Here is a 14,653-nt window from a genome sequence, read left to right as displayed (position 1 = left end):
AATGGTAGTACCACACCTAAAAACATTAAAAATAATCCTTTTATATTCTCAAATATCCAGTGTTCACAGTTCCTCCATGGCCTTCATTTGTCTTCCTTTTTTCCTTTTTTTTTTTTTGGCAGTTTGCGGTTGTTTGGGTCAGTATCTAAATAAGGTCCATACACTGCAATTCTTCAGTAAGTGTTTAAGTCTCTCTCCTTTCTCTCTGTTGCCCTTCTTTCTCTCTGTTTTTATCTTGTAATTTGTTCTTTGTTTTTCCCAAGTGTGAGTTTATTTCAAAATTATGAAGATTTATATATTATTTTTTATTACATATAATAAAGCAATCTTTAGCTTAAAGTAAAAACTTTCACATTTAAAGTTTTTATTTTAAAAAGTTATTTTAAAAATGTAGACACTTAAAAACCACAAAAAAGGCTGAATGTATCTTGCAGCATAGGCTTATCCTTAAATATTCACATCCCAAATGCTGTTTAGAAAAGATTTTAAAACTGGCTAAAAATCATTTACAATTGGCAATGATTGAAATCTCCTTGTCTCTGGATGAATAGATTAATGACACATAATGAATTTACTGTCACAAGCATTTAACAGTTTAATCAGCATGTAGTTTTTATCAATATACAAAATGGTCTTAGATGGTCAGTGCAGTTGTTCTGGAGTGAATACTGTATCAGGAAAAGTACACTTCACCAAAAAGAGAACATCAAAAAAAAAAAAAAAAGAACATCAACTTTCAAATGGTCTTTTCAAAAAGTTTCCTTCTTACCAAAGAGCTTTCAGCTCAGGAGAGAAGAACAGCACTTAATTACTACAACCCTTGCATATGGGATGTATGGCAGACTATACCAGGTCATCAACAGGAACTGCAATATGCAGAATAATATAGTCAGCCCCTTCTTATGCCGCCAAAAAGCAGTGCACAGTGTGAGCACCAAACACAAAAGTATAATAATTGTTGGAAGCAATCTCGTTGTTTCAAACATTTTCTTCAGTTGTTTCATGGGTCCCATTAAAAAGCATGTACTGGCTAAGGCAGCAGTATATCCAAAGGTATAAAACACTTCAAAAAGCTTTATGCCTCCAGGGAGCCACAGCAATCGAGTTCCAAGGATGGAGAAGATGCCGCTGACAACGCACATCGCAAACCACTTCAGCCTGGTGTTGAAACTAAGGGATAAGGCATCAAGGAGCTGCGTGGTCAGGCCCTGCTCCTTGTTGTCCTGGACACTCAGGACCCACAGCAGCTTCTCCACGGCCCTGCTCTTGGGCCACAGCAGCGGCAGCTGCCCTGCCGGCCCTTCTCGCCCGCTGAGAAATCTTGTAATTTGTTTTTTAAGTGAAGAAACTTTTTTTTTACCTACTAAGTTTCCCACAGTCTATGTTTTGCTGACTGCATCCTTTAATGTTTTTTAAGAAAATATATTCCACTGTCTCTTATGTTTCCTGTGAAATTATAGTTAGATCTAAAGTCTGGAGCAGATTCAGGCCTTTGTTTATTTATGTGTGGTGTTTGTTGGCAATATAGCTTCATGGATGGAGCTGCACACGTGTATCAAGAGACATATAATGTTCAATTATGACATTACCAGATACTGATGGTCACTAATCTGCTGCTGCTAAGTCGCCTCAGTTGTGTCCAACTCTGTGCGACCCCATAGACGGCAGCCCACCAGGCTCCCCCCATCCCTGGGATTCTCCAGGCAAGAACACTGGAGTGGGTTGCCATTTCCTTCTCCAGTGCATGAAAGTGAAAAGTGAAAGTGAAGTTGCTCAGTCCTGTTCAACTCTTAGCAACCCCATGGACTGTAGCCTACCAGGCTCCTCCATCCATGGGATTTTCCAGGCAAGAGTACTGGAGTGGGGTGCCATTGCCTTCTCCGGGTCACTACTCTAGAATCAGTTAATTAGAGGATACATATGATGATATATTTTTCTTTTTCCTTCTTTGTTAGCTGGGATTTTTTTTGTAGAAAAAACATTTCCCCCATCAAATACTGAGTTACACTGAAATGCAGATAATATGGGAAAGATAGGATAAGTTCTTAATTCTGTCTATTAATCACATTTTAAATTAGCTAGCTGTTTCTAGCTTCCTTTAAAGGTGATCAATAAAATTGAGAGTCTGTATTTGTGGGTGGGGAGGGGAAGAATCTCATTGTGAATTAATGGATTCAAACATAACTGTAAGCAAATAAAATGGTGTGGTTTAAACCAATAATTTTGGAGTCATTTGTAACACGGCATAACATAACTGCAGCAGACCCCTTTCATTTAAAGAGAAAGCTTTGTGAATAAAGGTGTTCATTAAAGCATCTGTCATTATCCTTTTTGCTGCACCCATGAGCTAGCATGCCATCCTTGATGGGCAGGTGGCCATTGCCATTAGTTTTAGAAATCACTCCCCATTTGTGCCCATCCAGGTTGCCTGATCACTCCATGTTTCCCTCATGTCTTGTTTGACATTACTGCCTCATGGATCATGTACTACATTTGCCTCTCAAGAGGCAGCCCCTTGCCCATGGCCAGGTTATCTGGTTTCTGCTATTGCTTCTAATTCACTAGTGACTCATTTATTTCAAATCAGATGTCCAGGAGGCTCTTTTCCTGAAGACAGAACTTTAAGCAGAACTGGTCAGTCTCTTTCAGTCACAAAAAAGCCATATTTAATTTGCAGGATACTTTTGATATTACTAGAACTATATTCCTGTCCAAATGACAATGATTTGTGTGCAATTTCATTTGAGTATGAGGCATTGGCATACAGCTTTCTTAATAATCAGTCTCTGTCTGGGAGCCTATGGACTGATGGTAGGGCTAAACAGAATAATATTCTTACAGTAATTTTTTTTGTTTTGTTTTGTTTTTCTAGTAAAACTTTAATGGCTATGTCTAGAGACTTCTTGAGTATCCAGATCTCCAACATTCTGTAATGAAGACATAACTAGATTGTTTACTAGCTAAGTGAATCTCACCCACCAGCTTTCAAGCTTGACCGATTTCTTTTCTGCAAAGTACTTTAAAGGCATCATCTCATCTAACTCTCACAAAATCCCTAGGAAATGGGATTCCTGATTACAGATAACAATACACCAGCACTTTTCAGGTCACCTGCAAATAGCAAAGCTGTAAAAGTTAAATCAAAATGTGCTAGGGGTTTGCCCCACTGACTCTAAGTATAGATCATTCTCATCATCAAGGTATGTTGGAACCCTAACTAGGCACTTGGGGGGCTACTAAAAAGGTATAAAACAGAACCTGTAACTTTGGTGCTCTTAGCCCTTTGAACTGTTAGCTAAATGAATGACACATACTTGCTGACTGCTCTGTGGACACTCCCATGGTTTTGGTGTGTATAAATTCCCCACAAGTGAAGGGGGGTAAAAAAAGCTAATCCTAGGCAGAGGCGCTGGGTAGAGAGAAGCAGAAGAAAGAAACCAAAGAAGAAAGAAGGCTCTTTGACATAATAAGACTTATCCATAGACCAGGTATATATAACTCAGGCCAGAAGGAAATATAGTAGACTTACATTGCTCCTTTCTATGTTTTACTGTAGTACCGTAAGATTATAGCAAGAAAGGAAGAACAAGAAAAACACTGAAACACCATAACAACAATGTTCTGGTAGGCAGCTCATCCCCTCATGGTGATGTTTTCTTTGATCAAGTTGCTAATGTTATGATTGAGAGGGAGGGTGGTTGTTGGGTGGGGTAGTGAGGATACCCAGGAATAGTTCTTAGAAATCCTTGATCAGGTTCAGTAGCATCTTGCTAAACCTCCAGCCTGGTAATTTATATACAGTCTTATGCAAAAACACAGACACACTCTTCTGCCCTGGTCTGCTAGCAAAAAGAAGGCAGCTTATAGCTGCAGAGAAAGCTCACGTTACAAAGACTTCATTACTTTTACAAAATATGCACCCAAGGACATTTACTAGTGTATTGAGAGCTATTATCATAAATAATTAAAACTAAACTATTCTTCTCTAAATAAATGTATAAAGTACATTGGGTGATTCCAAGCACTAAGCTTTCTCAACATACTGCTTTGTAGACTTACAATGCAAAAACCCACCCAGGCCATTAAATTCACATTCCTGATTTTTCCAGAGAGATTTTATAAAGCAAATTTAGATGGGGCACAAGAACTCAGGACATAGAACTCATACTTTCTAGTTGGTCCTTTTATCTTATGGTAATTATTTACAAGGAAGTGAAAATGTTTATAGACAGCTTTGCAGAAAGGACTCTCACAGTAGTATTTTACACAAATACTCTGATGCACAGTTCAAAAAGCCCATGTGTCAAGCAACATGACATTTCTTAAGCATCACTGCTGTCTTGGAAGCCATTGTAATTTGCGTTGAGGAGTTTCCTTCTGCAGTCTTTCCTACTCAAAGAACATAAAATGAACAGACATCACAAATCCACACTATGACTGAAAGGATTTCCTATGCTCATGAAACTAACATGCACTCTGATCTGTTGCTCAAACAGTAAACTGGATATTTAATAACTGCTCGACTTGCTCCTACATTAGTCCTTGAGGAGACTGAAGTTGCCTTGAGAGTGAAAAGCTATTTTAGGGTTGATTTCTACAGGCAGGATTCTCCATATTTGGTTGGTCAACTTCCAAGCTTATCCTGATTTGAGTCTTCTGAAGATGAGTAGCTTTCTGGGGTTCTGAGATATCCCAGAAACCCTGAGGTCCTCTAGAGTTACTCTAACCCAGTTAAATTCTCAAATCTGAACTTTAATTCAAAAGCAGCTTGCAAAGAATCTAACCGAGGTTTTTATTCCTGGGGTCTCCTTAAGCCAAACTAGAGCTCTTCTTCCTCCACCCCTCTTCAATCTTTACACTTGGCAGAAACCTGCTGAAGAACGCAGGCTCTGTGTTTTGTAGCTCTGTTACCTAAAGACTGTAAGCACTCGTGTGGCCTCCAAATCAAAAGAATTCATGCTAGATTTTAGGAAAACTTATGTCATATCATTTTCAAAAGTTAAATTAATAACTAGAGGATAAGCAAAGAGAAGACTGATATGGTACAGAAAGTGAAAGAGTTTCTCATTCTTGTTTGACTCTTTGTGACCCCATGGACTGTAGCCCACCAGGCTCCTCTGTCCATGGAATTCTCCAGGCAAGAATACTGGAGTGAGTTGTCATTTCCTTCTCCAGGGATCTTCCCAACCTAGGGATTGAACCCAGGTCTCCTGCACTGCAGGCAGATTCTTTACCATTTGAGCCATCAGGTGTGGACTTCATCTTATATATCCTGAAGCTTAGTATCAGTAATCAGAGATAGTATAGCAAAACGAAGTACAAGCTTCATTTTGCCCAAACTGTTAAACCCATCCTCTCTCAGTTTTTTCATGAAAGTTGCAGTTAATGTGGTCTTCTGACTTGCCCTGTTTCCTTCCACTTCAACCATATCACCCACCACTAGCCTGAGCAGGATTATAGTAGTTTAGGATGTTCAAACACGTGTGTTGAGTCCACCTTCTGGTCTTGATTTCTGCTTATTCTTTCTCCTTCCCTACAAAATTTGAGAGAAATGCATAACCCTGAAGATATATTTGGGTTAACTGTATCAAAATGGCTCAATAAAAACATCATATTTCAGACTGCCCTGGTGGTCCAGTGGTTAAGAATCTGCCTGCCAATGCAGGGGACATGGGTTTGCTAGCTGGTCCGGGAAGATTCCACACGCCACAGGGCAACTAAGCCCAGGCACCACAAGTACTGACGCTTTCAAGCCCTAGCGCCTGTGCCCCACTGTAAAAACCACACACGGACACCAGAGAGCAGCCCCCGCTCACCACAACTAGAGAAAGCCCACGTGCAGCGACAAAGACCCAGCACAGCCAAAAATAAGTAAACACAGTTCTTAAAAAGATCAATTTAAGAAGTGTCACATTGGACAGATTTGTATTCCATCGTATGTAAGATGTTCTATTAACCATTCCATCATGGATTGTACATACTAAGAGGAGCATCATCAAAAGGTACCCAACCAGAAGGCAAAACCACCAGGGTACATAGTGAGAAGCTGAGGAGTAGGGGTAGCGAGATTTCAGAGGCACTGAAAAGCCTTCTCAATCCAAACTGTCTTCTGTTATTTTTCCTATCACAGACTGTTTCCACCATGGTGTTTGAAAAAAATCACCTTACCCTCCCTTTGGGTTAAATAAGGCTAGAAAAATATGTGGCACCCCGCTGCCATCACTCCCCATTCCACTCTCGGGGTAGACAGCACTAACCCATTATGATTTTCTGTTCTGCTAAATGCAAAAGTGTCACTCAGAGAGCCACTACCAACTGTTGGTGTTAGCCTCCTAGAAGAAGCTGCTTGCTATTCTGAGATTAAGGCTTTGAAGTCTTAAAAACTAAACGAAATGTCAGACATAATGTCATTCTTGGGCATAAAAACTGTAAATCTCAAATGTTTGTATTAACAGCTTATAAAACCTGCAAAAATGGGAAAGTATTTGGCAGTGAAGAAAGAAAGGAAATGTCGGGATATGAATTGGGGGCAAGGAGTAGCTCTCTGTAAAATATTCTGAAAACGGGAAGATTAGTCTGCAATATGAATAATCACTCTCTCCACTGTCTGTCTGCTACAGATGAAGTTTTCATAAAGCAGTAATTTTTCAGAATGAAAACATTAAGATTTCCAATCCATTTGTTACTCAGTTTTACTTAATCAGAGACTAAGATATAATGTGTTTTTATAAATACTTAAAATGTAGACAGAATGGAGAGATCAAGAAATGATTTTATTTTCAATAGTAAGTTTCCCATTTCACCTCTCCTGTCAAGTTTGTCCTGCTCTACAAGCGCAAAAGTGAAGAAAACTGTTGAAGGACAAGTTTAGAAGGCAGAAAAGTGTGATACAAGGTAAACACATAAAGCCTGGTGAAACAGAAGTCAAAGAATCTTAGTATAATTACAGCAGCAGGAGCTTTCACTCTCAGGGGACTGGGGGAGGCTTACTCTTCCAGTTCAAAGCTGGAAATCTGCAATCTGGGGGACTGCTTCTGGATTCTGCGTGGGGGCAGGGAACTGGAATTTGTCCTTAAGTCAAGTGTTTTAGTAACAAGGTCGGTTAGACCCACCTGGATTAATCCATTTGGGCTGCTGTAACAAAACAGCACAGACTTGCTCCTTGACTACATTTTAGACTCCTTGGAATCTCTTCTGGACTCCTTGTCAACTATGGCCCCCAACTTTGCTGTACAGCTTAAATGTATCAAGAATCCTGTTAAGTCAGTGTAGAGAGAAATCTTCCACCCGTGGTAACGGATCACCATAGCCTGCCTTTAGCAAGAAATCTGTTAAGTCAATTTAACAATAATCCCCCTACTCTTGATGCCTCCTCATTAATTTTCTGCCCGGGGACTCATCCCCTCGACCCCTCGCCCACTCCTTGGCTATAAATCTCTATTCATTCTTACTGCTTTTAGAGTTGAGCCCAGTCTCTCTCCCCTACTGCCATAGTCTTGATCACCTATCAAAATAGTCCTGAATAAGTCTTTCTTACTGTTTTAACAGGTGTAGGAACAACTTTTTCTTTAACACTTATGGTGCTACAACTTAGATGTGATCAGATTCATCATCAGACCCTTGGGCTGGAAGTTCTTCCTGGCTCTTCGTTTCAAATGGTGATTTATTCTCTGACTCCTGGGCTGGAAATTTGTTTCCTAGCTCCTTCTGAAGCTTCTTTGTTCTCTCTGTTTGTTTCCTGCTTTCCCCCACAGAACTTCTCAGTTGACTGAAACTACTTGCTAACTACATGCTCCACCATTAATGGACTAACTGTCCACTTCCTGTCTTGCTGGCATGATATTATGAAGGATAATTTGAAACTAAGGATCTCTCTGAACTGACTCACCTAAGACTTCTCCCTTTCCATCACTTCTCTTCCTTTCACCACTTTCCCTTTCCCTTCATTCCTTGAATCTTTTGATAAATCCACCTTCAAACAATGCCTCCTTCACTCCTCTACCTAGCCCTGCTAGAACTTCTCTTTCCCTCAACTCCCTATAGTCAGTAGAATTTTAAGCCTCTGGCCCCATGAGGGCTCTCAAGAGACTCAGGGATCCCCAGAAGCAACTACATGAGGAAGAAAAAAAAAAAAAGGCTAATTTTAAACAGATTGGATATTGTATCCACTCAGATGAGCCTTGAAAATATTTAGACAACTGACTGAATATTCCCTCAGTCTCTCACCTAAAATTCATTCCACAGCTTCTTTTTTTTCCTTTTTCTTTTTTTATTGAAGGATAATTGCTTTACAGAATTTTGTTGTTTTCTGCCAAACCTCAACAAGAATCAGCCATAGGTATACATACATCCTCTCCCTTTTGAACTTTCCTACCATCTCACTCCCCATCCCAACCCTCTAGATTGATACAGAGCCCCTGTTTGAGTTTCCTTAGCCATACAGCAAATTCCCATTGGCTATCTATTTTACATATGGTAATGTAAGTTTCCATGTTACTCTTTCCTTACATCTCTCCCTCTCCTCCCCTCTCCCCATGTCCATAAGTCTGTTCTCTATGTCCGTTTCTCCATTGCTGCCCTGTAAATAAGTTTTTCCAGTACCATTCTTCTAGATTCCGTATATGTGTATTAGAATATGAAATTTTCTTTCTCTTTCTGACTCACTTCACTCTGTATAATAGGTTCTAGGTTCATCCTCCTCATCAGAACTGACTCAAATGTGTTCCTTTTTATGGCTGAGTAATATTCCATTGTGTATATGTACCATCTCTCAATGGACATCTAGGTTGCTTCCATGTTCTAGCTATTGTAAATAGTGCTACAATGAACAATGGGATATGTGTGTTTTTTTCAATTTTGGTTTCCTCAGGGTATAGGCCTAGGAGTGGGATTGCTGTGTCATATGGTGCTTTTATTCCTAGTTTTTAAAGGAATCTCCATACCATCTTCCATAGTGGCTGTATCAATTTACATTCCCACCAACAGTGCAAGAGAGTTCCCTTTTCTCCACACCCTCTCCAGCATTTATTGTTTGTAGACTTTTTGATGATGGCCATTCTAACTGGTGTGAAGTGATATCTCACTGTGGTTTTGATTTGCATTTCTCTAAAAGACGCTTACTTCTTGGAAGGAAAGTTATGACCAACCTAGATAGCATATTCAAAAGCAGAGACATTACTTTGCCAACAAAGGTTCGTCTAGTCAAGGCTATGGTTTTTCCTGTGGTCATGTATGGATGTGAGAGTTGCACTGTGAAGAAGACTGAGCACCGAAGAACTGATGCTTTTGAACTGTGGTGTTGGAGAAGACTCTTCAGAGTCCCTTGGACTGCAAGGAGATCCAACCAGTCCATTCTGAAGGAGATCAGCCCTGGGATTTCTTTGGAAGGAATGATGCTAAAGCTGAAACTCCAGTACTTTGGCCACGTCATGCGAAGAGTTGACTTATTGGAAAAGACTCTGATGCTGGGAGGGATTGGGGGCAGGAGGAGAAGGGGATGACAGAGGATGAGATGGCTGGATGGCATCACTGACTCGATGGACGTGAGTCTGGGTGAACTCCAGGAGTTAGTGATGGACAGAGTGGCCTGGCGTGCTGCGATTCATGGGGTCACAAAGAGTCGGACACAACTGAGCGACTGAACTGAATAATGAGCGATATTGAGCATCTTTTCATGTGTTTGTTAGCCATCTGTACGTCCTCTCTGGAGGAATGTCTGTTTAGGTCTTTTTCCCACTTTTTGATTGGGTTGTTTGTTTTTCTGGCATGGAGTTGTATGAGCTGCTTGTATATTTTGGAAATTAATCCTTTGTCAGTTGTTTCATTTGCTATTATTTTCCCCCCATTCTGAGGGTTGTCTTTTCACCTTTTTTATAGTTTCCTTTGCTCTGCAAAAGCTTTTAAGTTTAATCAGGTCCCACTTGTTTACTTTTGCTTTTATTTCCATTACTCTAGGAGATGGGTCATAGAGGATCTTGCTTTGATTTATGTCATCAAGTGTTCTGCCTATGTTTTCCTCTAAGAGGTTTATAATTTCTGGTCTTACATTTAGGTCTTTAATCCATTTTGAATTTATCTTTGTGTATAGTGTAAGGAACACCTCTAATTTCATTCTTTTACATGCAGCTGTCCAGTTTTCCCAGCACCATTTATTGAAGAAGCTGTCTTTGCCCCATTGTATATTCTTGCCTCTTTTGTCAAAACTAAGGTACCCGCAGATGCATGAGTTTATTTCTTGGCTTTCTATCTTGCTCCATTGGTCTATATTTCTGTTTTTGTGCCAGTACCATGCTGTCTTGATGATTGTAGATTTGTAGTGTAATCTGAAGTCAGAAGGTTGATTCCTTCAGCTCCATTCTTCTTTCTCAAGACTGCTTTGGCTTTCTGGGTCTTCTGTGTTTCCATATGAATTGTGAAATTTTTTGTGCTACCTCAGGACTTTCCCTGTGTCTCAGCTGGTGTAGAATCTGCCTGCAATGCAGGAAACCTGGGTTCAATCCCTGGGTTGGGAAGATCCCCTGGAGAAGGGCATGGCAACCCACTCCAGTATTCTGGCCTAGAGAATTCCATGACTGTAAAGTCCATGGGGTCACAAAGAGTTGGACACGACTTAGCAACTTTCACTTTCACTTTGTGCTAGTTCTGTGAAAAATGCCATTGGTAATTTGATAGGGATCGCATTAAATCTGTAGATTGCATTTGGTAGTATAGTCATTTTCACAATATTGATTCTTCCTACCCAGAAACATGGAATATCTCTCCATCTGTTTACGTCATCTTCGATTTCTTTCATCAGTGTCTTATAATTTTCTGTGTACAGTTCTTTTGTCTCCTCAGGTAAGTTTATTCCTAGATATTTTATTCTTTTTGTTGCAATGGTATATGGGATTGATTCCTTAATTTCTCTTTCTGATTTGTCATTGTTAGTACATAGAAATACAAGTGATTTCTGTGTATTGATTTTGTATTCTGAGACTTTGTTAAATTCACTGATCAGCTCTAGTAACTTTCTGATAGTATCTTTAGGGTTTCCTATGTACAGTATCATGTCATTTGCAAACAGTGAGAGTTTTACTTCTTCTTTTCCAATCTGGATTCCTTTAATTTCCTTTTCTTCTCTGATTTCTGGAGCTAGGACTTCTAGAACTATGTTGAATAATAGTGGTGAAGGTGGACACTCTTGTCTTGTTCCTGATCTTAGGGGGAATGCTTTCAGTTTGTCACCATTGAGAATAATATTTGTAGTAGGCTTATCATATATGGCCTTTACCATGTTGAGGTAGGATCCTTCTATGCCCATTTTTGGAAGAGTTTTAATCATAAATGAGTGCTGAATTTTGTCAAAGGCTTTATCTGCATCTATCGAGATGATCATATGGTTTTTATCTTTTAATTTGTTAATATGGTATATCATATTGATATCTGCATATATTGAAGAAGCCTTGCATTCCTGGAATAAACCCAACTTGATCATGGTGTATGAGCTTTTTGATATGTTGCTGAATTCTGTTTGCTAAAATTTTGTTAAGGATTTTTGCGTCTATGTTCATCAGTGATATTGGCCTGTAGTTTTCTTTTTTTGTGTTGTCTTTGTCTGGTTTTGGTATCAGGGTGATGGTGGCCTCGTAGAATGAGTTTGGAAGTGTTTCTTCCTCTGCAATTTTTTGAAAGAGTTTTAGAAGGATAGGCATTAATGCTTCTCTAAATGTTTGATAGAATTCTCCTATGAAGCCATTGGCTCCCGGGCTTTTGTTTTTTTGGGAGATTTTTGATCACAGCTTCAATTTCAATGCTTGTAATGGGGTTGTTCATAATTTCTATTTCCTCTTGGTTCAGTCTTGGAAGATTGAACTTTTCTACAAATCTGTCCATTTTTTCCAGGTTGTCCATTTTATGCCATATAGTTGTTCATAATAGTCTCTTAGATTCCTTTGTATTTCTTCATTGTCTCTTGTAACCTCTCCTTTTTCATTTCGAATTTTGTTGATTTGATTCTTTTCTCTTTTTTTCTTGATAAGTCTGGCTAAAGGTTTGTCAATTTTGTTTATCTTCTCAAAGAACCAGCTTTTAGGTTTATTCATCTTTACTATTGTTTCTTTCATTTCTTTTTCATTTATTTCTGCTCAGATCTTTATGATTTCTTTCCTTCTATTAATTTTGGGGTTTTTTGTTCTTCTTTTTCCAGTTGTTTTAGGTGTAAAGTTAGGTTGTCTGTTTGATGTTTTTCTTGTTTCTTGAGGTAGGATTGTATTGCTCTAAACTTCCCTCTTAGGACTGCTTTTGCTACATCCCATAGATTTTGAGTTGTCATGTTTTCATTGTCATTTGTTTCTAGAATTTTTTTATTTCCCTTTTGATTTCTTCAGTAACCTGTTGGTTATTTAGAAACGTGTTGTTTAATCTCCATGTGTTTGTGTTTCTTACAGTTTTTTCTTGTAATTGATATCTAGTCTTATAGCATTGTGGTCGGAGAAGATGCTTGATACAATTTCAATTTTCTTAAATTTACTGAGGTTTGATTTGTGATCCAAGATGTGGTCTATCCTGGAGAATGTTCCACGTGCACTTGAGAAGAAGGTGTATTCTTCTGCATTTGGATGGAATGTCCTGAAGATATCAATGAGATCCATCTCATCTAATGCATCATTTAATATTTGTTTCCTTATTTTCTGTTTTGATGATCTGTCCATTAGTGTGAGTGGGGTGTTAAAGTCTCCTACTATTATTGTGTTACTGTCAGTTTCTCCTTTTATGTCTGTTAGTGTTTGTCATGTACTGAGCTGCTCCTATGCTGGGTACATGAAGTGAAGTCAAGTCGCTCATTTGTGTCCGACTCTTTGTGACCCCATGGACTGTAGCCTACCAGGCTCCATCCATGGGATTTTCCAGGCAAGAATACTGGAGTGGGTTGCCATGACCTTCTCCAGAGGATCCTCCCGACTCAGGGATCGAACCCGGGTCTCCCACATTGCAGGCAGATGCTTTATATGGCTTCCTCTTGGATCGATCCCTTGATCATTAGTGTCCTTCCTTATCTCTTGTAATCTTCCTTAGTTTAAGGTCTATTTTGTTTGATATGAGGATTGCTACTCCAGCTTTCTTTTGCTTCCCATTTGCATGGAATATATTTTTCCATCCTCTCACTTTTCAGTCTATATGTGTCTTTAGGTCTGAGGTGGATTTCTTGTAGACAACATATATATGGGTCTTGTTTTTGTATCCATTCAGCCAGTCTGTGTATTATGGTTGGAGCATTTAATCCATTTACATTTAAAGTAATTATTGATATATATGTTCCTATTGCCATTTTCTTCATTGGAGTTGATTTTGTATATCTTTTTTCTTCTCTTGTATTTCTTGACTATATAAGTCCTTTCAACACTTGTTGTAAAGCTGGTTTGGTGGTACTGAATTCTCTTAACTTTTGCTTGTGTGAGAAGCTTTTTATTTCTCCATCAATTTTGAGTGAGATCCTTGCCAGGTACAGTAATCTTGGTTGTAGATTTTTCACTTTAAATATATCCTGCCATTCCTTTCTGGTCGTCAGAGTTTCTGCTGAAAGATCAGCTGTTAAACATATGGGGTTTCCCTTTTATGCTACTTTTTGCTTCTCCCTTGCTGCTTTTAATATTCTTTCTTTGTGTTTAATCTTTGTTAGTTTGATTAGTATGTGTCTTAGTGTGTTTCTCCTTGGGTTTATCCTCTATGGGACTCTTTGTGCCTCTTGGACTTGATACTATTTCCTTTTCCAATTTGGGGAAATTTTCAACTATAATCTCTTCAAAAATCTTCTCATACCCTTTCTTTTTCTCTTCTTCTTCTGGACCCCTATAATTCAAATGTTGGTATGTTTCATATTGTCCCAGAGGTCTCTGAGACTATCCTCAGTTCTTTTCATTCTTTTTACTTTATTCTGCTCTTCAGAAGTTATTTTCACCATTTTATCTTCCAGTTCACTGATTCATTCTTCTACTTCAGATATTCTGCTATTGATTCCTTCTAGAGTATTTTTAACTTCAGTTAACTGTGTTGTCTGTCTCTATATGTTTATTCTTTAATTCTTCTAAGTCTTTGTTAATTGATTCTTGCATTTTCTCAATTTTGTTTTCAAGGTTTTTGATCATCTTTACCATCATTATTCTAAATTCTTTTTCAGTTTGCCTATTTCCTCTTCTTTTATTTGGACTTCTGTGTTTCTAGTTTGTTCCTTCATTTGTGTAGTATTTCTCTGCCTTTTCATTATCTTTTTAACTTATTGTGTTTGAGGTCTCCTTTTCCCAGGCTTCAAGTTTGAACTCTTTCTTCTTTTTGGTTTCTTCCCTCTTAAGGTAGGTCCAGTGGTTTGTGTAAGCTTTGTATAGGGTGAGATTTGTGCTGAGTTTTTGTTTGTTTCTCCTCTGATGGGCAAGGCTGAGTGAGGTGGTACTCCTGCCTGCTGATGACTAGGTTTGTATTTTTGTTTTGTTTGTTATAGATGAAGCAGCCTGCACAGGGTGCTGCTGGTGGTTGGGTGATGCTGAGTTTTGTATTCAAGTGGTTTCCTTTGTGTGAGTTCTATTTGATACTCCCTAGGGTTAGTTCTCTGGTAGTCTAGGGTCTTGGAGTCAGTGCTCCCACTCCAAAGGCTAAGGGCTTGATCTCTGGTCAGGAATGA

At 38.9% G+C, this 14,653-nt stretch overlaps 1 non-coding gene across 1 annotated transcript in view; it reads right to left on the bottom strand.

Moving 5' to 3' along the window:
* Positions 1-779: 779 nt before the first annotated feature.
* The window catches only part of LOC102268502 (vesicle transport protein SFT2A), a 78,037-nt gene continuing 64,163 nt past the window's right edge, over positions 780-14,653 (bottom strand). Inside the window, exon 2 of the transcript XR_001351918.2 lies at positions 780-1,320. This is a non-coding gene — a transcript (vesicle transport protein SFT2A). The remainder of the gene's footprint in view (positions 1,321-14,653) is intronic.

This window comes from Bos mutus, chromosome 17, assembly GCF_027580195.1.
Source record: "Bos mutus isolate GX-2022 chromosome 17, NWIPB_WYAK_1.1, whole genome shotgun sequence".
Taxonomy (NCBI): domain Eukaryota; kingdom Metazoa; phylum Chordata; class Mammalia; order Artiodactyla; family Bovidae; genus Bos; species Bos mutus.
The sequence above is the reverse complement of the archived record's forward strand: the minus strand, read 5'-3'. Positions and strand labels throughout refer to the sequence as shown.